General features: G+C 33.2%; 1 protein-coding gene across 4 annotated transcripts in view; it reads left to right on the plus strand.

Annotated features, from left to right (window-relative positions):
• Nucleotides 1–21,088, plus strand: part of Eip93F (Ecdysone-induced protein 93F) — a 205,486-nt gene that overhangs the window by 53,007 nt on the left and 131,391 nt on the right. The window contains exons 1-2 of one of the 4 annotated variants that reach the window (XM_067763464.1): nucleotides 5,626–5,768; nucleotides 14,943–15,693. The exons of 1 other annotated variant lie outside the window; for it this stretch is intronic. The gene's annotated coding sequence lies outside the window, so the exon portion shown is untranslated. Of the gene's footprint in view, nucleotides 1–5,625; nucleotides 5,769–6,486; nucleotides 6,639–7,151; nucleotides 7,373–14,942; nucleotides 15,694–21,088 lie in introns of those variants that run through there. 2 more of the 4 variants (XM_067763465.1, XM_067763463.1) reach the window with 2 other exon arrangements.

The following is a 21,088-nucleotide window of genomic DNA, read 5'->3' on the forward strand; positions in this document are numbered from 1 at the left end:
TCGTCGCTTTTTTACACCTTTATTTTCTTAAGGGTTGAGTTAAATTTTATATTCAAAAATGGTACTCTACACTATCTTCTCCTTGCGCGTGCTTTTCATTTTTTTGACAAGTACTCTACTTAATATACCTTAAGGCGTGTAAGGTTTTAGAGTTGATATAAACCAAAATTCCAGGTTTTACATTTTCTAGAATTTATAGTATCATAGTAAAGCAAACCGGTTTACAGTCACCGTTATACCCTCGACTGCAACCAGAAATTAATAGCTTCCAAACTAAATTAGATATCTTGAGTCAGTTTTTTTCGGAATTCGCGAAATACAGTAGTAACTCGATTCTTTCATGTAATGGGAACCGGGCTCGGTGCAATTTTTGAGGTTATCGCAAGTACCTATTTTTTTCGTATGAAATAAAAGGCAATTTTATGAAAGAATTTGGTTGGAAAATAAGTTAATTATTTTTAGTATGTATTTTAACTCAACACGCTTAAGTTTAATTCGCTCATATACATAAATATAAAAAGACTTACATACTTTAAAAATTAAATTTTTGTTTGTTTTGTGCAGCTCGCTTATTCAGTACTACGTTGCTTCGAAGTCTCTGGAGCGTTATAATAATGTCCAAAGAGGCGTTATTTTGCTCAGCCCATTCTAAAGATAGAACTGATTCAAATGTCCCAAAATACACGTGCGTAAGAGATTTAGCCAATCACATCAATTTATTAGCAAAATAAATCTGGACTTCCCCGAATTTTATGGAACCGCTACCAAAAGCAACAAGGCAATGTCGCAAGTATCGAGTTCAAATTTTTTGGATGTCGCAAGTACTTAGTATGTAATGGAAAAATTATCTGTGTTGCAAGAATCGAGGTGTGCAAATACCAAATATGTGCACGAATCGAGTTACTACTGTATATGTAGGCAATTTACAAGGTCTCCTATTTGTCGTATGTGCTATGCTTCAATCAAATTTAATATTGGAAACCACACAAGTTGGCATCTTATGAATTGTCCAATAGTATTTCTGTGTAAAAAAATACTTACAAATAATTTTTCTTCAATGAGCAACTTTTTTGATAAATATTTTTTTTCTCACTGAAAATTTTTACTTTCCTTTAACAAATACATTGCTTGCTTTTTTAGTAGGAATTCGACGAATATTTAAGAATTTCCATATTTACTCATATAAACATTTAAATTACTCAGAAAATAAATTAGATATCTCCATTTTTTTTCGGAAGCTGAAAAAAATGTAGAAATTAGAAATGTTTTTTTTTTTTTAAACTAAATTTGTTTTCATTTAAATATTTTTGTATGAAATAAGCGGCGATTGCCCAAATCGCTTTTAAATATAGGAAAATATTTATTTGAAGCAATTTTTTAATTTTAATTTATTTAATAATTTGGGAAAAATTTAAACAATGTGACATCAGGACGGACAAGGTGACAGCTGTTTCGATTATACCTTGTAAATCTCTTCAAGGCCTTTTCTTCCGGTAGTGGAATTTGAACCGGCACTTCTACGGTGGTTGAATTGCTACAAACTCATTCAGCCATGTCAAGGCTTGGAAGAGATTTACAAGGTATAATCGAAACAGCTGTCACCTTGTCCGTCCTGATGTCACGCTGTTAAAATTATGAAATAAATATTTTTTACTTTAATCCAATAGCTTTTTTTCTACGACAAATTTTATTTTTCTTGCAAAATTGCATCTTTACACAAATACATATATTCAATCCGTTCTTTTTAGGAGTTAATAACTCTGAGAGTAAATTAGATACCTTAAGTCAATTTTTTTTTCATACAAAAACAGATTTTAAAACAAACATATAAAATGCACGAATTAATTTCCCCAATCACGAAAACACTGCAAAATTTTTATACTCAGCTGAGCAGAGCTCACAGAGTATATTAACTTTGTTTGCATAACGGTAATCCGTAACGGCATAAACTAATCGAGATATATATAGACTTCTATATATCAAAATTATCTGGGTGAAAAAATAAATTCATTTAGCCATGTCCTTCCGTCTGTCCGTCCGTCTGTAACCACGATAACTTGAGTAAATTTTGAGGTATATTGTTGAATTTTGGTATGTGTGTTCCTGGGCGCTCATCTCAGATCGCTTTTTGAAATGAACGAAATCGGATTACAACCTCGCCCACTTTTTCGATATCGAAAATTTCGAAAAACCGAAAAAGTGCGATAATTCATTACCAAACCGGATAAAGCGATGAAACTTGGTAGGTGCATTGAACTTATGACGCAAAATAGAAAATTAGAAAAATGTTGGACAATGGGCGTGGCACCACCCACTTTTAAAAGAAGGTAATTTAAAAGTTTTGCAAGCTCTAATTTGGCAGTCGTTGAAGATATCATGATGAAATTTGGTAGGCACGTTACTCCTATTACTATATGTGTGCTAAATAATTAGCGAAATCGGTTGACAAACACGCCCACTTTCAAGACAAAATTTTTTTTAAGTCAAATTTTAACAAAAAATTTAATATCTTTACAGTATAAAAGTAAATTATGTCAACATTCGACTCCAGTAATGATATGGTGCAACATAATACAAAGATAAAAGAAAGTTTCAAAATGGGCGTAACTCCGTCCTTTAGAATACTTTTAATGCCATAAGTCGAACAACAATTTACCAATCCCTGTGAAATTTGGTAGGGACATAGATTATATGACGATAACTGTTTTCTGTGAAAATGGGCGAAATCGGTTGAAGCCACGCCCAGTGTTTATACGCAGTCAACCCTCTGCCCTTCCGCCCGCCCTTAACACGATAACTTGCGCAAAAAACGATATATCTTAACTAAACTTAGTTCACGTACTTATCTGAAGTCACTTTATGTTGGTGTAAAATATGGCCGAAATCCGACTATGACCACGCCCACTTTTCCGATATCGAAAATTACGAAAAATGAAAAAAATGCCATAATTCTGTTTCAAATACGAAAAAAGGGATGAAACGTGGTAATTGGATTGGTTTATTGACGCAAAATATAAATTTAGAAAAAAAATTTGTAAAATGGGTGTGACACCTACCATATTAAGTGGAAGAAAATGAAAAACTTCTGCAGGGCGAAATCAAAAGCCCTTGGAATCTTGGCAGGAATACTGTTCGTGGTATTACAAATATAAATAAATTAGAGGTACCCGACACATGATGTTCTGGGTCACCCTGGTCCACCTATATGGTGATATCTCGAAAAGGCGTCCAGCATAGAACTAAGGCCCACTCCCTTTTAAAATACTCATTAACACCTTTCATTTGATACACATGTCATGCAAACACTTCCAGGGTTATCCTAGATTCATTTTGCTAAATGGTGATTTTCCCTTATTTTGTCTCCAAAGCTCTCAGCTGAGTATGTGATGTTCGGTTACACCCGAACTTAGCCTTCCTTACTTGTTTTGGTTTATTCGCAGTGCAAAGTATATAAATAAATACTCATTCTTATTAACGACGAGTGCCAACTCATTATAGGAAGTTTTTGTGCACAAACCACTTGAGTGGAATGCGCAATGACTTGAGTTTTACTTGTTGTTGTTAAGCGAACTTACAGAAATATTAAACAAAAGTGCTTCTCTATAAAGCAGACACAAAGCAAAGCCCGAAAATATTCTCTTCTAAAAGACTCAACTGCAATGTAAATCCGCGACATTACAAAGTTCTGTTCTCGATTTTTTTTGCGTTTTACTTTTCTGCATTAAGAAACTGGGAGGCAAGCAAATTGAAAACGTGTAAAAATGCAAAAGAGCGTTAAGTAAAAATATTCTCTTTACAACGTTCATGTTTAACCAACACCATCATCTTAGTAAACTTTGAGATGTACATAAGTAAGTTCTTTACCACCCGAAACTCAAACTCAAACCCGCAAGCAATAATAAATAGCGGTGCACTAGTGAGGCGCACGTCAATGCCAACAGCGTCAGCAACGACGTTAAAAGCAGCGCTTGTGGTGAAAACTCACACTACTACACATGCAAAGTCAGCGCATGTTTGTGCATTTGCATAGGTGGCATACACATGAGTGTGTATGTGTGAGCTAATGCATGCGCTTGAATGAGTAAAATCGTGTATATATGTATAAATTATCCAGAAACAAACACAAATATAGAAGAGCTTGCGGTGTGTCCTTACGCGTGTTTACACCCCGTCTAGTCAGCCGGCTTCGTTGTATATCAGAAATAAAAAATGGGTGAACATGTTTTAACTCAAAATGAGTGAGTAGTTGGTATGAGTTTGTTGGTTGGAGAGCACATGACATTAAAAATGGTGGATTATACTCCATCATTCTTCTAAATGAGTAAAAAATATTGTTGCAGTGCACTGCGAAAATGTTTAAATGAGTTGGATGTTTGTTTGGTTTGTTATATGAATGATCTGACAGACGAGCTTGGAAGTCAAGTTGGACAATAGAAGTATGTTTGTGTGCTAGCTACGGTTGTCAGACGTTCTGATTGTGCCAGTGCGTGTACCGACGTTGATTAACCCCATTCAGTGGTTGCGTCCACTCGCAAATTGTGATCAAAGTCCTTTAATGGAAGTTCACGGAAACTAGAAGTTTCAACAGATTCCACATTACAAATGAAAACATGGTTGGTTTCAAATTGGGCTGATCATCGAGGTTGATTCTGGACAAGTAGTAGTTTAACCTACTTTCTTCTGCTGCAAGGTTATAATAGTGTATGTTGATGACGGGGTTCACCGAGCGTGCCCTGCCAAAGGAGTTTACCGATTCTGTGTGGATTTCGCTTGGGCCTTGATCGATGTACACGTGTATCGCCTCGTTCGCCATTTGCCGCCCTTATCTTCTACCTCTTTTGTGGATCTAAGATCCCCATCAACTCACTGTATTAGTAGTAGTAGTAAGTAGGTTTACATATGAGCGTTGTTTGTATTTGTAAATTTTAGTAATTTTTCAGATTGTCACTGTGTTCATTGTTTTTTCATTTCAAAATTCTTAACTCATTAGCGAGTTGCGTGGTTGTGTGTATGTTTTCATTGCTGAGGTAGTGAAGGTTATGTTTTTTCCCGAAAATACTCACTCATTACAAGAGAACAGTGTCACCAACTTGACTAATGCTGAGTGAGGTTCTTGAGTTTTATTCCTTGCTTGACAATTGATTTTTGATTTGTTCTCAGCTGCATTTGCGCTAGTTTATATAGTGCTTTGTACATGTATTTCCTATGTGGTTGCACATGTGTATGTATTGTCATTCATATCGAAGCTAAAAAACTGTATGTTTACTCTTTGCCACTGCGCGTCTTGTTTTCCTTGTTTTTTATTCTACTCTACTCTATGCGCTCTTTTACGCTCTTTTCTGAGCAATGGATTTTTCGTAAAGTGCAGTTTTTTAATATATTCCGGCGCACGCTGCAATGCACCCATCGGGCATTCTAGCTGCTGCTGCTATTGCATTGGTGGTTGTATGCCATGCCATGCAGCTCCATCACAACACCACTGCACTGAAATATTTGTGTGCTTATCTTTTTTGTTCTCCTTCTTCTTCTTCTTCTTCTGCTTTGTTGTGTAGTCCTTCTATATTGCCGCGTGAAATGCAGCGCTAGCGTTCTGCTGCGTTGTTCTCGACGAGCTTTGTTCATGTTGTTCGCTAGTATTCTGATATAATTTTTACTGTCAAGTCGGCACGACAGTCGCAAATACGCAACGCATCCGATATGCAACGGAACGCATTTTCGGACGCGGCCCGAGTCGATCCGAGTAGCGTCCGATCGCGCGTCCAACAATAGTAAATTCTATTTTACAATACAATTAATTTTTTGAGATTTTTTTGCCCACATTTATATTGTTTAAACATTTTTTTTTTAATAATTTTATTCTTTTGTGTAAGCGCGTTAGTGTTGTGCTTATTGTTGGTATTGGTTTTGTTTCTATGGACTCTGGGGCTCTTGTTGATGTTAAGCGGCTGAGTGTGAATAGCGCCGCGCTTCTAGAAACAGCAACTTATTAAAATAAAACGCTTCATCGATACTTTAAATTTGCACATGTATGCAACTTGTGTTGTTTGTATTGGTGTTAAATAAATTACAATGCAAATGTATGCTTAATATATATTAAAAATAACTAAAATCGTAAAAATTGCAACCGCTTACAGCTGCAGTGATAACAACTAAATGAGCCATACAACAGCGGGCGACGAAACAGCAAGCGCGATAATAATAATAGCACGAAGAAGAAAAAAAATTACTTAAATATTTATTAAAAAAAAAATTATTAACGTCTACAAGAAAAAAGTAAAAAAGTATAATCGCGCGAGTGTAACGCCCGCCTGCAATTGTGTGCGTAAGTGCGTAAACTGTCCTGAACTGGCCATTGCAATTTGGGTGGCTGGCTGTGTAGTAAGAACATGTGACTGTGTGTGCGCGCATGTAATTGTGTTTGAATGTAATCGCCAATACATGTGAGTGTAAGCAGCAGCAGCAGCGCCACAAACAGTGTGGCAGCGTCACTCAAAAAAGAAGGAAATTGAATTTATTCTTTTGACGCGCGTCTGTCCATCGCGAGCGCGCCATACTTCCGCTACTTGCGCGCATTGTTGCAGTTCGCTTTGTTGCTTGTTATAGCAATTTCGCGCGTATTAACAACAACACAACTCTTAGTAAGCTTATAACACTATGTGCGCATTATAATTTTTTTCGCGTTATCAATAAACAATTTGCACTTCTTTTTTTTATTCATTTGATATAAATATTTTTTGATAACAATTACGCGCGCGTCACCAAACGTTGCTTACCTGCGCAGTGCTGCACTCGACATTGGGGAACGAACCACCTCACCACCACCTAGACGGCCACTACATCCCACTGTCCAACATAGTCGCCGAAACTGCCACACTCCACATTCGCATACGCAAAACGCAACGCGCCGTACGCCGCGAGTCAACGCGCCGTCGCCACTAAAATTTGTGTGTTCTGTTCTGTTGTGTGCAGTCGCGTACGCGTGCCGGCGCACCGTTGACGTTCTTACTTACTATTACTACATAGTCATTGTACATTCATATATTTGATGGCTATTTTTCACATTATTTTCACGATTGTTACTTAATTTTACATACTTTGCCGACTTTTTCCTGCTTTCTCGTCGCCTGCGTAGTTCTTTGAACAGTCGGTGATGGTGTGGCGTTAACAACACGTCAACAACATTTAGTGCATTTTTTACATTTATTGATTTTTATGTGATTTTTTAAGTTCAGATATAGAAATAAAAAATAAAAAATATTGTGCAATAAAAATTTAACAATTTGATTGCAAATTGAAAATTTTTAGTAAATATGCAGTGACATCGACTTCTGCTGCAACAAGAGTGTTCATTTAAGAAAAAAAATTTAAAAAAGTATACCAATTTTTTTAGTTTACAAAAAATGTCAAGCGCATGAAAATAATTACTAAAGAAATAATCATAAGTGTTTTGAAGGAAGAAACAAAAAATACCTATTTTTTATATTAAAAATATATAGTCAGTGATGTGCGTTAAACAACAACAATTTTTTATAAAAAAAATAATTGCGTAAATAACCCGCAAACAATAGATGATAAAAAAAGCAAAGTGACTGTTATAGTGTGGTACTTGAAACAGACCAAAAAAGGTGCTATCAGAAAAGAATTGTACAATTTCCGAAAATTTCTTATTAAAAATAATAAAAAACGAAACGAAGGAAATATGTAACATGAATAAATCGATTTGTCTCGGAAATAACAGCAAAAAGAAATAAAAATAATAATAAGAATAAAATAAAAAATCTAAAACGAATTGGGACAGCTATAGTTTGTGAAGCATTATAATATCAATATACTTTTTTTAACATCAATGTCAGCTGGACGCCATCTGTGAAGAATACAAATTTTATTGTGCTAAATGCATTAATTCAAAAGAACTGTTTGGATAGAATGTAACTTTAAAATATTTTTTTTTGTCACAATAATGAGATTAATATCACTCATCTTGGCTGATGGTTACAAATTCACTATCTCGGAATATTTTTCAAAAACGCGTTTCTCAGGATTGGCTTCAAAAAAGCCTTATTTCGGAATTCGGTTGAAGAGTTTTTTCATAAACACCCTTAAACATTTTTCATAACCACCTTTTTCATAAACACTGTCAAAATATGTTAAATTTATGCACATATATGTTGAAACAAATTCTGAGATAGGAATTCTTGAATAACGAAATAGGTCGTTATTCAACCGAATTCTGAAATCTGATATAAGGCGTCGACAGCCATGATAAGCTTCAGTGAAAGGGTCAATACAAGAGTAATAGCGCCAACTATTCTTCAATTTCCAAACATGCCACAATATCACAACTGTTCGAAATTATAATCAGGGAAAAGATATCGTTCATAGTAAAGAGTGTTATTTTAACAAATTAGCATGATTTTATGACTGGTTTATCCACTATGACCAAACTATTTTGTATATTCTGAATTGTGCTTATTCTGCCATGTAAAGCCACTTGTTATTAGTAACAACATTAGCTGATCTGCGCTTTTATTCCAATAATTTGGTTCTGTGCTTTTGTGTGGCTTACGTTGATTACTCAGGTTCGATTAATTCGACCTCTACGATGCCCTAAAGGTGGACGTACTCTTATTTCCTATTGTACGTCGTTGTCATACAAATTTGCACAGCAGTCACAAATGAATCAGATTTCCTCAGACATAACCAGGTCTTAAAAATGTTAGTAATAAGTAGACAGGCACAGTAAGAATAGTTTACTTTTAAATACACGGCGTATCAAAATTAGAACTTTTTCTTGCAACGGAGTTAACATGGGTATTTCTAATAAAATTCCATAAAACCGACTATGTCGAGGTCATTTTCTCATCACGTCTGAGCTTTTTCTTGACAAGGCAGTAGTTAAGAGTTACAACTTTTGTTTTCAGAAAATATTGCTCCCTGTCCAAATCTATACGTCGATTCTCCTAGATTGGTCCTTCTATAGTTTTCTTACACCTGAAGCGAAAATGCCGAAAAAACTTAAACTAGCTGTAGCATTAACACTTTCACCAATTTCCTGATGCTTCCGGGAAATTGCGAAAAATTATATGAAACGTGATGTTATTTATTTGTTGTTCAATTAAAATTATTACAAATTTACAGCTTATTTAGCACCAGCTGCTAAGGCTTTCGTCTATCAATTGTTAGTACGAAATGTTACTTATTTTCTAAGCACCAATATTCCTAACAACCAAAATCTACATTGTGCTGGATTCTGCACACATGGCCGAAGGTTACCTTGTGACCACTTTGAACTTTATATACAAGTTAGAATGGAAATTACACGAGTTCGGACGTTTTCTCGGAAAAATTTATCTCTGCGATGCCACTTTGTTGTTGTACTGTGATATAAACAAGCGCTTTCGTATTTTATTTTCCAAATCGCGAAATATCATTTCCAATTCGCACCGTATAGGGAAATCTATTGTGAATACTGTTAATGAAATACCATATCTCTATCTCAAAACCATCTCGAAGAAACTAGGTATCGCTGATTCTGTTGCTTTGTACAGCATCATAAAGCATCCACCTGTTGCAAAAATATGTCCAAGCAAAAAAATAAAACTGCTTCCGAAAGCTTCTTTTTAAGCCTTCGGGTTTATTTTCTTTTCATAAGTTGCATTAAGCAAAACGTTATTTTAAATTTTATTTTTTAAGTCTCATATACCGACGGTATTTAATTACATACCTACCTCATGAAAAATATTATAATTCTATTATAATTAAAAACAGAAAAGCTTAGTTTTTCTTGCGAAGTTAAAATTACGTTTGGAAAAAATAATTGAAGTACATTTTTTATTGTAAAATTTGTGAAAAATTAAAAACAAAAAAACGCGAAAGCAGCACGGGCAAGGCCACAGCTTTTTCGATCATACCTTGTAGATCCCTTCGAAGCTTTTTCTCACGGGAGTGGGTAAATACTACTAAGTACCTCGATATTTCAAATAATTGCATGTATACCGTACAAACTACAGAATTTCTCACTTTGCTCGTCGAACAAGTTTCTGGTACAACTATGAGTGTTTGTCCAACCTAACCTAATCTGTCCATTTACAACCCCGCAATCAATCGATATAATAGACTTAGACCCGGTTAAATTTAAAATGTTTCTGCCATACGGTTACTTTTTGTCGCTACATATAAATTAACAGTCATTCAAAATTATCACTATTCTAGCTCAAAATTCAATTTTATTTAATCCCACGTTCCGCTCCAAAAATCCCACTTACTCCTTATTTATTTAATATCTTCCAAACTAAAAAGGAACTAAATAAATTTGGAAAAGCAAATACTTATCCAGCTACAATTCGTAGGTAACGATTTTTGTCAGTTTTCATTTTGACTTGACCCTAGCACCACAAACGGCTACAACAACAAATATATAGACAAAACATTTGCTACCTTAGCTTTCAATGAAAAGCACAAAAAAAAGAATAATAAATTCACCGTACCACCAAGCGCACCTTGGCACAAGCTTTTGTATGAAAGTTTGCCGCCGGCTTTCCCTCACCCACTGCTGCATTTATTTCTCATTTCGAAATTCATAGTTTTTAAGCAAAAGAAGCAAGAGCAAAGAAAGTAATGAAAAAATGGCAATGGCACGGTGAATGACTGATTATTTCTTTCGCATTTTTTTCTACTTCTATTTATTCTTTCTATTAAACTTATCATTTTTTTAGTTTATTTTATTTTTGTCTGCATTTGTTTTTTTTTTTTGTTTTCCTTTTACTTTATATTACAAGTTCACCATTTTGCAGCTTCTTTAATTTCCGGCTGACTCTACACAATTTTCCTTGCCCAGACTTTTATTTACATTTTTTTTATTTATTTTTTTTTTATTTCCCTCGTTTGACCGTTTGGCAACATTTATTTCTCTTGCATTTTTCGGGTACGCAAATTAAAATTTACTTTTTGCAACTTATTTTCATTTACATTCTAAATTTTTTTCGGAGCTCATTTTTAGTTGTTTTTTTTTACCTTCTCGTTGCAGGCTTTGAATTTAGTCGGCTTCAATTTCGGTTTGCTGTTGGTTAGAGCTTCACTTTGTGATGCTTTTTTCTTTTTAGTCTTTGTTAGGTTTATTCTACCGTTAATTATTTTCACTTTTTTTGGCTTTTCATTGAAGAGAAAACCAACATTCATATCGTGAATTAGCGGTAACATGGTGAGCGTCCATATATAGCTCTCTTTGAGAGACATATACAAAAATTTGATCGTCCAGTGATTACCGATCTTCCTTAGCAAGAGAACTTACAGCGATTTAACTAGCCCAACCCACTATTAGTCCGCATACTCTCACCACCGCTCTTAGACAACATTAATTCAACATAGTTTCCATTTAAGTATTTATACCCAACTGTACTTCTACTTAAACCACCTAATGGTAGGTAGTAATGGTATAAAGAAATCGATTTAGATATAGATTTCCATATATAAAAATTATCAGTAATTTAGCAAGATAACATGTGCAGTAACTCAGATATCTTTGCCAAACTTGGTACATGGGTATTTTTTACTCAGAATTGATTAGTATTTGAAAATGGACCACGGCCACCTTTTCGATATCGGAAATGTATAAAAACTGGATAGCTAATTGACGAATACTGATAAACCAATGAAAAATATACTGCCTCCAGGGAGATTAAGCCGAACTTCAGTCGTCGTGCGCCTTTAATTTTCGTAACAAATTGGCGGAACCGGTCATGCATATTTTATCCCGACTCCGAACGGCATCTTCAAGCAGATAAATTTTCGCTGGGACGCTTTTTATGGGCAATCCCGCTTACATTTATTTTATCTTTCTAGGGAATTGTTTCTAAATATTATTATGTGGCTTTTCCCTGGCCTTTATTTCAAGATCTTTAGAGTGGCAGGCAAGTATAATTTTGGAAAATGGGTGTGGCACTTCCCCATTTAGGAGAAATGCACTGTAAATTTCAAAAACGTTTTGAAACATTTTTGAATTTATTGGCTAAAACTGTCTTCTTATATGAAGAGTGAAAAAATACCGGTCGCAGTTCAAAATTTTTAAAAAATTATTAATACTGAAAATGGGCGAAATCGGAGTATATCCACGCCAACTTTTTCGATAATAAAATGTGTAAAAATGGGATAATTCATTGACGTATACTTATGAAATATAATCAATGAAATTCAAAGTTCAAACAAGTTATCAAAAATTTATATGAGAAAACATTTTCTAAAAATACAACAACTACTACTACTTGGACTATGAATTAATGACCTGCAAGAATGTATCATTTTTGAAAAACATTTAAAAATTTTTTGAAAATGATTCCGGGTTCCAATTCGAGCTCAAGGCCTATAATAATAATTTTTATCATAGTTATTGCTTTTCTTTTTTTAATTAAAAACAACCATTATCATAAAAATTATTGTTAAAAACCTTGAGCTCGAATTCGAACCCGGAATCCCTTATCAAGAGGCCGATAAAAACAAAAACAATTTTCAAAAATTTTTCAAAGCTTTTTTCACTTAGAAGATAAATATAAAGTTAAAGATAAACATAAAGTTTTGCAAGGCAATTTTCTTATATTGCTTAAAATTAAATTGTTTTAAAAAATTTTTAAATTTTTGTTGCTATTTTTTCGAAATGCTTCTCAGCCCTTAAAAGATCGGCATATACTAAGTTTAAATGAAGGCAATAAGTGCTTTGAACTAAAATTTATTTGAGAAGCAAATTGATTTTGAAACGAAGTTTTAGTAATACATATTTCCATAAGGTGCCCCCCTAAATTCAGAAAGCAAAAATTCAGAAACACATTTTTTTCGAAAACATTAGTCAGAACCCTTTTTTCAGAAAGACAAAATTCAGAGGTCAAAACTCAGAAGTCAAATCTCGGAAGTCTAATTTCAGAAGTCAAATGTCAGGAGTCAAATTTCAGAAGTCAAATTGCAGAAGTCAAATTTCAGAAGTGAAAACTCAGAAGTCAAATTTCAGTAGGCAAAATTCAGAAAGTAATCAGACGACAGAAAACACATAAAATTTTTCTCAAAATTCAAAAACGTTTATATATTTGGAAGGAATTATGTATAGAGAAAAAGTAGTTCAATCTAAAATTTTGAATTGTGTGCAATAGCAAGCATGTAATTAATAAATTTTTTCGCGTTTTTCTTTTTCAAATTAATTTACAATTTTTGTTGTTATACCGGCCTACTGATTTGTAAGATCGCGGGTTCGAATCGAGCTCAAGGTTTAACAATAATTATTTTATCATTATTATTGTTACGATACATTTTTTCTTAATTGAAAGAATTTTAGATTAGAATAGAAGAAAGAAAAAAATTGAGGCAACTGCCAAAGCTCGTTGTATAGATCCATTTCGGGAACTGCTAAATTCCTTCATCAGCAACGTTTAGGCGCAGCTGCTATTTCTACTTCTATTCTTGTTCTTGCCAATTGATATTCACAGCACTACGTCATCTGCAGAATGGTTGTGAAAATTGGACTTGTTTCATGACAACGACGCCATATTATCATATTTTATTGACACTTTTTCCCCGTGCTCTGGGATGTATTAACAATTTTTGTTATTTCAATTAAGAAAAAATTTATCTTAACAATAATAATGATAAAATAGTTATTTTTAGGCTTTGAGCTTGATTCGAACCCGCGATCTTTTGAATTTACAGTATTAAAAAAACGAAGTCTTTAAATTTTTTCTTCCGTTTCAGATATGGTTCGCCTCCAGCTGAAAATTGCTGCAGTTTTGTTTCTATTATTGCCTGTTCGTTTATTATTTTATCTATGCAATTAAATATGTTAGGATGTGTCCCAAACGCACTTCGAATAACGTTGTGCTACCTTTCGATGGAATTATTTGTATGGACTTCACCCAATTTGGTGATATTATACATATTCCATAATTCGATTGAATATAACGCCTTCTTTCGACTTTGCTGTGTTCCAGGCTGAAAAAAAATTCAGAAGTAACATTTCAGAAGTCAAAATTCTGAAAGTAATCAGACAGCAAAAAAACATTAAATTTTGCCCAAAATTTTATGTTTTTTTTGCTGTTTGATTACTTTCTGAATTTTGACTTCTGATATTTTACTTCTGAAATTTGACTTCTGAATTTTGACTTCTGAATTTTGATTTCTGAATTTTTATATATGAGTTTTAACTTCTGAAATTTGGCTTTCTGAAAAAAGTTTCTGACTAATGTTTTCTGAAAAAATGTATTTCTTAATTTTTGTTTTCTGAATTTATGGCAGAGTTTGGCAAGTATAAACACAGTTACATTTCAAAATTGTCTGTTTAACAATTCATTAATATCGAAAGTAAATCTACCTTCTTTATACACTTGACTACAATAATGCGTTGCGTAGAGCAAAAAATTAAAGAAAAGAAAATAAACGCGCGCGTTAAAAAAAAATACATAAAAAAGTGGGTAGTCAACATAAGACAAAAAGAAGAAAAGAACTGTATTACTCAGCACCACTCTTTAAAGTGTACAATTATACATACGCGTGTTTAATTTTTTTTTTTTTACTTACGTGAAATTTGCAGCAACGTTGTTATTAACGTGCTAAATTGATGATTTTTCGGAGTGCGGAAATTAAAAAAAAATTATATCGGAAAACACGCCTAAACAAGCTAAAAAAATCTACGCATAAACAGTGAAGATGACCTTCAATTAAGTGAAATCCGGCTGCACAAATGTGACGGACGCATTTTTCAACGCATTTTCAGGCATTCGGCTTTGAAAAATGCGTGTCATTTTGAAAAACAAAAAAGTGCTACGTCCAAATATTTTCATGTTTAACACTTGGTTTTTTTTTTTGTTTTTTAATTCATTTTTTGCCTATATTATTGTTTAAAATTTGTTTTGCTATGAAATGTGGGCATGAAAATTAAAATCCACAAAATTTTGCACTGATTGCAGGTTTTTGGAAACTAAACATTTTTGTTGAAATACACACATATACATAAATATTTTTGTTGAGTTGAGCAAATAATATACAAAAATCATATACAAAGTATATATACATACAAACAAACAAAACAAAAGGAAAAAATATTACACAATAAAACTAGCAAAAAAAAGTTGATATAAAAAATCAGTTTTTAAAGTTTTACAAAGACTAGAGAAAAAAAAAAAAAAACAAACAAACAAACAAATAAAGTGCAATCAATGAAAAACAAAAATAAAATTTTATTTAAATCTACAATTTAAGACACACATCACAAGCGGCGTGACCCAACAAAACGCGCTAGTTAAAAGTCAGCAAACAAATTTTTAAAATAGTGACAAAATCATATCGAACAAATTAAAAAATAACAGCACAAACATAGTTGCCAGATAATTAAAAAAGTAATTTTCCTTTGCTTTTGAATTATTTTGAAAAAAAAACACCAAAAAGCAGCGCAAAATACTCACTAGAAAACGCATACATAGCATCAGTATATACAAACAACAACAAGCAACTAACAGTTAGTAACAAGGCTTTTGTAGCAGCAATTTGTTGTTAACAAAAACAACAACAATAGGCAGAAGCCAACAGACGACTGCAGTGGCTGTAAGCTTTCGAGCGCATTTGCATAGGCGAGCAATACCAACAACAACATTAGCTGCAACAATAAAAACATAGCGTTTAATTAAGCAATACCTACGCAATTGGCCCATGGAAAAATTGGTAAATTTATAAAAACTTAATCATGAGAATATGTTTGTATTATTTCCTATATAAAGATAACACATACATAGATGGGCATGTGTGTATGGACTTAAAAATGCATTCATGCTTCATCTTTGATGTATGTTTATACATTAGGCTGTCTTACTCAGAGATAAATGCGAGACTAATTTTTTTGGGGAACTAGTAAATTTGCACCTGTTTTTTCGCTATAAAGTTTGATCCAGTTGAGATATTTCTATAAAATTAGATATACCGCTTTCTGTTGAAACCGGAAGGACTCTGTATAAAAATTTACATAATCGGTCATTGACCACGCCCACTTTTTATATAGAAAATTACATAAACCACAGAAAATGCGATATTTCAGTATCTTAAGATCCTATGCCACGTAAATTTGAGAAATAGATTACTGATTTTGTATTAAGTAGAATTACATATTTTGTTTTGGAATTCGAGGGGCACTGTCCACTTATTAAGTTACGATTATGGTTTTTTATGACTTAAAGTAGTATATTAGTAAAAAAAATGTTGAAGTGTGCCCAGAGGTATCAAATTCTGATTATTAGGAAAATCGTTTGGAAAAAATTCCTCTCATTTGGATGAGCCATTCCTTAGTTATGGTGCCGGACTTTAATTATGTAAAAAATAAAAATCCACATATAACTTATATTTTCGGACTTATAAAATAAACGTCCGAATTATACTTTTATTTGTGGACTCTTTTGAAAAAAGCCCGAAAAATAAAAAAAGAGTGACTCGTCATACAAAAAGCTATGGGGATCCCCGGGAATTTTTCAATTACAAATAGTACTGATAAATGCGGAAGGGGTGTACCCCACATTCTTTTATCGTCTAGTCTCTTTCCCATTCAACCGCACATAGAATATCTTTCATCTCCAGAACTGAGACTATCCAAACAACTTTTTTTAACTTTTTTTTTAATTATTAGTAAGCCCATAAATTTATTATTTGAGTTTGTATGTACCACACTTTCGAAATACTGTTATATTTAGTACAAAAAGATGTAGGAAACAAAATAAATAATTTAAACGTATTTCTTGCTGATCAATAATCATAAGCTTTGGCTAAAGCAATTCAGAGAAAAACGGCAGTTTTTCAACGAATAAAAATTAGTTTTAAAATTGTATATATTGTGATTTATGGAGCTTTTGGAAAGTATATTTGATTAAATTTAATAGGTTGATCTCGATATGTAAGAAAAGAGTTGCAAATGTTCGCCCCTTAATTAGAAAATTTTGTTGAAAGAGTATGGAAAGTTGTTTTTATTGCTACTTTCAAATACAAATTGAATTTTTATTGAAATTGAGAACTTGACTTCTCGCTAGATTCTCGTGCCTCGAAGTACTCGTAAATCTCGCGAGTTTCTCTACATAAACATAATCGCAATACGGACATTATTTATATACTTGGTGTTTTTTTTTTTACTTTTGACTTCTTACTTTATTTTACTTATGGTTTTGTGGAAATTTTCGCTTGTGATCCAGAGGAAATCGTAAGCCATATATAAAACAGCCATCTATTAAATTGAATGTCAAGAAGCTCGCGAGCCTTACGAGTAGTTCCAGATTCGAGAATCTCGCGAGAGGGCGAAATTGGCGAGAAATCTATTTGCGAACAAATTCGAGAAATCGTAAGCTCTACTATTTTCTAATGTAGCACGCGATACTATAAGACTGACGTCAGAGTGCGCGTTATAAGTTATGCTCCTGAAAAAAGTACTTCAGCGTTTAACGCAATTAAAGGAGTTTTGGGGCTTCTAAAAAAAAATAGATGGAGATTTCTTAAAAACCGGGAAAATTTGCTTAAATTTTTTCGAGAAACCTTTCGGCATAAGCATAAATTTATGGATGTTTATTTGACTCAATCTTATAACACACCAACTGTGGCAGTTCTTGATTTATTTCCGTACTCCTGCAAGTCCTTATCAACTGTCGCAGTCATATCGACTAAATATAAGTTACGTTCTTAGAGCTTAATACCAAAAAATCGTTCAAAGGTTACAATAATAAATTTTAACAATGCTCATTTAATTTGTTATGTAAAACAGAGAGAGCACTCACAGTATGTATTCCACGAAAAAGAACAACGTCAAATGTAAGGCGCGATAGCCTCCGAAAAGATTTTAGGCCGAGCTTCGCTTCCAATTTTCATCGTGCTCCTTTTTAATTTTTCTTACAAATTGGCGAGACTGGACCTACTTGTTTTATGCCTACTCCGAACGGCACCTGCAAGGCATATGAGTTTTCACTGAGAGTTTTTCAAAGCAGAAATACACTCGGAGTGCTTGCCAAACACTGCCGAGGGGCGACCCCGCTTAGACAAATTTTCTTCTAATTGAAAAAACTAGTTTCTAAAATTTTGATGTTGCTTTTCCTGGCACATGAACCCGGGATCTTCTGTGTGGATGGCGCAGTCACGCTACCATCATACCACGGTGGCTGCCACGTCAAATGGGAAATATAAAAAATAGGTTAAAAGCTCCCACATAACACTTTGTATAAAAAAAACTCTAAAAAATTCTACGGAAACAAATTTTACTTTGGTAGGCTAAAATTGATTGATTCTTTAGAATAAAATCTAAATAAAAATTTTGATATTTACGAAAACTATTTTCGAATTTTGGAACTTTTTCGAAAATCTTTAGAAGTTGGTTCATACGATTTCAGTTACTTATTTGATGGAAGTTGTTTTCTTTAATTTTCGAAAATAAAAAATGAAGAATTTAATTTTATGATGACGTTGCTACATAAGTAAAAAAAAATATTTATTTATTTATTGTCATTTATCAAAAATTACAAAGTCTTAATTCTATAGAGTACTTCAAAAACGTTGTCCAAAATGTTTGCAAATTTTGTAGCGAGTGTCGGAAAAAAAATTACGGCCATTTTGTATTAATTGCAATTGCGCTGTCATACCTCGTCTGCAGGGCCCGGAAGATATAGTGTTATCGACCTATAAAATATCTTAAGGGACATTTTTTGTATATTTCTTCATTTCCATTTTACGAACAAAATAACAGTTTTTATAGCAAATTATAGTACATACGTCGTAAAATATAACCACATCCCAAAAATACCATTGTAATTATGCCCCCCTCCCCCCTCAAATTATGCTCGCTATTTACTTAAAGTGAGCATAATAATAGTATATTTAGGTACACATAACTAAAATATATATACTTAAGCAAGTATGGTATGTTTAAGTATATAAGCATTATGTATGTAAACAATAATTCATATAAAAATAAATGCATACATAAAGACGTACAAGCCCACGCACACACACACATGCATAAAAATTTTATACAAAAAAAGCAATTGTATGTGCATTTATTCCCAACACCACACCAAAACAATTTTATTTTCGACTGCCAACGGTTGCAATAACACAAAAAAAGCATCAATTTTAAAACAATTGGAAATTATCAACCTACCGCACAATACGCAACCAAATAGGAGGGACCATAGAGCGTCAACAGCGCAAAAATATTATATAACAATGTTACATACACACAGGCGTTTTTACATAAATTAAATGATTTTTTTTTTTTTTTTTCAAAGGACGAAAACATTGCAGATTTATTTTGGCATATTTTATTGAAAACGCAATAAGCCCACCCGGCACATTCTCACACTTATTTGTGGAAATGTATATATGTATGTGTATGTTATATACATTTATTAGTGTATGTGGATATATTTCTGATTGCGAAATTGTTATAATACATAATTATAATTTGCATACTTTTGTTTATGTATGAACGCATGAGACCACAGATATGTATGTACATATGAACTTGCGTCAGGTTATAAAAGCTTTAATTTCATGTGAGGTGACGCTGATGAATCAACTATTGAATAAATAATGCAATATCGACCCACCAGACTTTATCGCCTACAAATTTGGTTTTTTAACAAATATTACTTAAAATCAAAGCGGGGCATTACTTTGTCGTAAAAATATTCAAGAAGTTCCATTCACTGAATATCTTTCCAGGGAGAGCTAGATACGCCTAGCTCGAGGCCTTTGAGAACAATTTTACTGTCATTATTGTTATGCGTGATGCGCTTGCCACTCTGAAGTTCGTGGGTTAAACTACTGGTCAAAGCACCGTCGAAAATTTACTTAAATGCTTTTTCAGTTAGATAAAAAGTTTTTCTAAGCTGGGACGCCCCTCGGCAGTGATTTGGCAAACACTCCAAGTGTATTAGTGCCACTAAAAGCTTCTCAGTGTAAACTCATCTGCCTTGCATTGGAGTAGGCATTCGGAGCAGGCAGGCATAAGACATGTAAGTCCCGTCCCGCCATTTTGAAGAAAAAATTAAAAAGCAGCACTGCGCAATTTAAAAGAGAAGCTCGGCCTAAAATCTTTACGGGGGCTATAGCGCCTTGCGTTTATTTATTTATTGTTATAATAAATTTTTTCTTAATTCAAAAATTGACAATTATAAAAGAGAAAGGTTTTGTTTTTTTTTAATTTGATTTACAAATTTTTTTTGATTAAGAAAAACTATATAATAACAATAAACCTGACGAATAAAATATTATTAAAGAGCAACACCATAATTGTTGATATATTAATTCTGAGGCGAACCAAAAGCATATCGCAACCATTCTTAACAATAAAATTCCTTCTTGTTGCAACTTCAAATATTTAGATTTCACCAAAATATACGCAAACGTATACAATGCTTCAGTTAACCAGACCGGACCGTCAACTTTTCTATACGGCAGATGAGGATATAAGAATTTTAAAAGTAAATTTCATTATGGTGGTAAACAATTTTCTGAAATAAATATAATTATATTTTTGTTGTTTTAATAGGCTTGGATCCAAGTGCTATCTAAGAAAACTGTTGGGGTTATTTTTTTTCTCTGAAATTTCATTTGACTTATATATGTGTAGTATTCACTTCTTCAAATTTGACCGCAAACCTTGGCCTATCAATGGAAACGGTATGTAATTGGACGTTAATTGCGTTTACCGACCCTTTTGACTACAAAGTGACAATTAAAATGACAAATAAGTGAAAACAGCAATTTCCCACCGGTATGGCAAATTTGACATCAAAACTTCATTTGCCAACTGGCACAGTAGAATTTTTTTATCCCGGAGCATGTGAAACAGGGCAAAAATAAAACGCGTTAAGAAAATAATTAATAAAAATTTTGAGGTTAGGTTTGATTTCGCACTGCTTTATTTGCTTCGAGACAGAGCGTGTATTACGTGCTATGATGAGTGACTGAAAACCGTTTTCGCTCAAGCGATAACGTCAAACTATTTATAAAAATTACAATAGGCAATTTAACGAGTACTATTTGTCCATAACTCGAATATGTGATTAATCCGATCAACCATTTCAGAGCTATT

The sequence above is a fragment of the Eurosta solidaginis genome, chromosome 1, assembly GCF_040869045.1.
Source record: "Eurosta solidaginis isolate ZX-2024a chromosome 1, ASM4086904v1, whole genome shotgun sequence".
Lineage (NCBI taxonomy): Eukaryota > Metazoa > Arthropoda > Insecta > Diptera > Tephritidae > Eurosta > Eurosta solidaginis.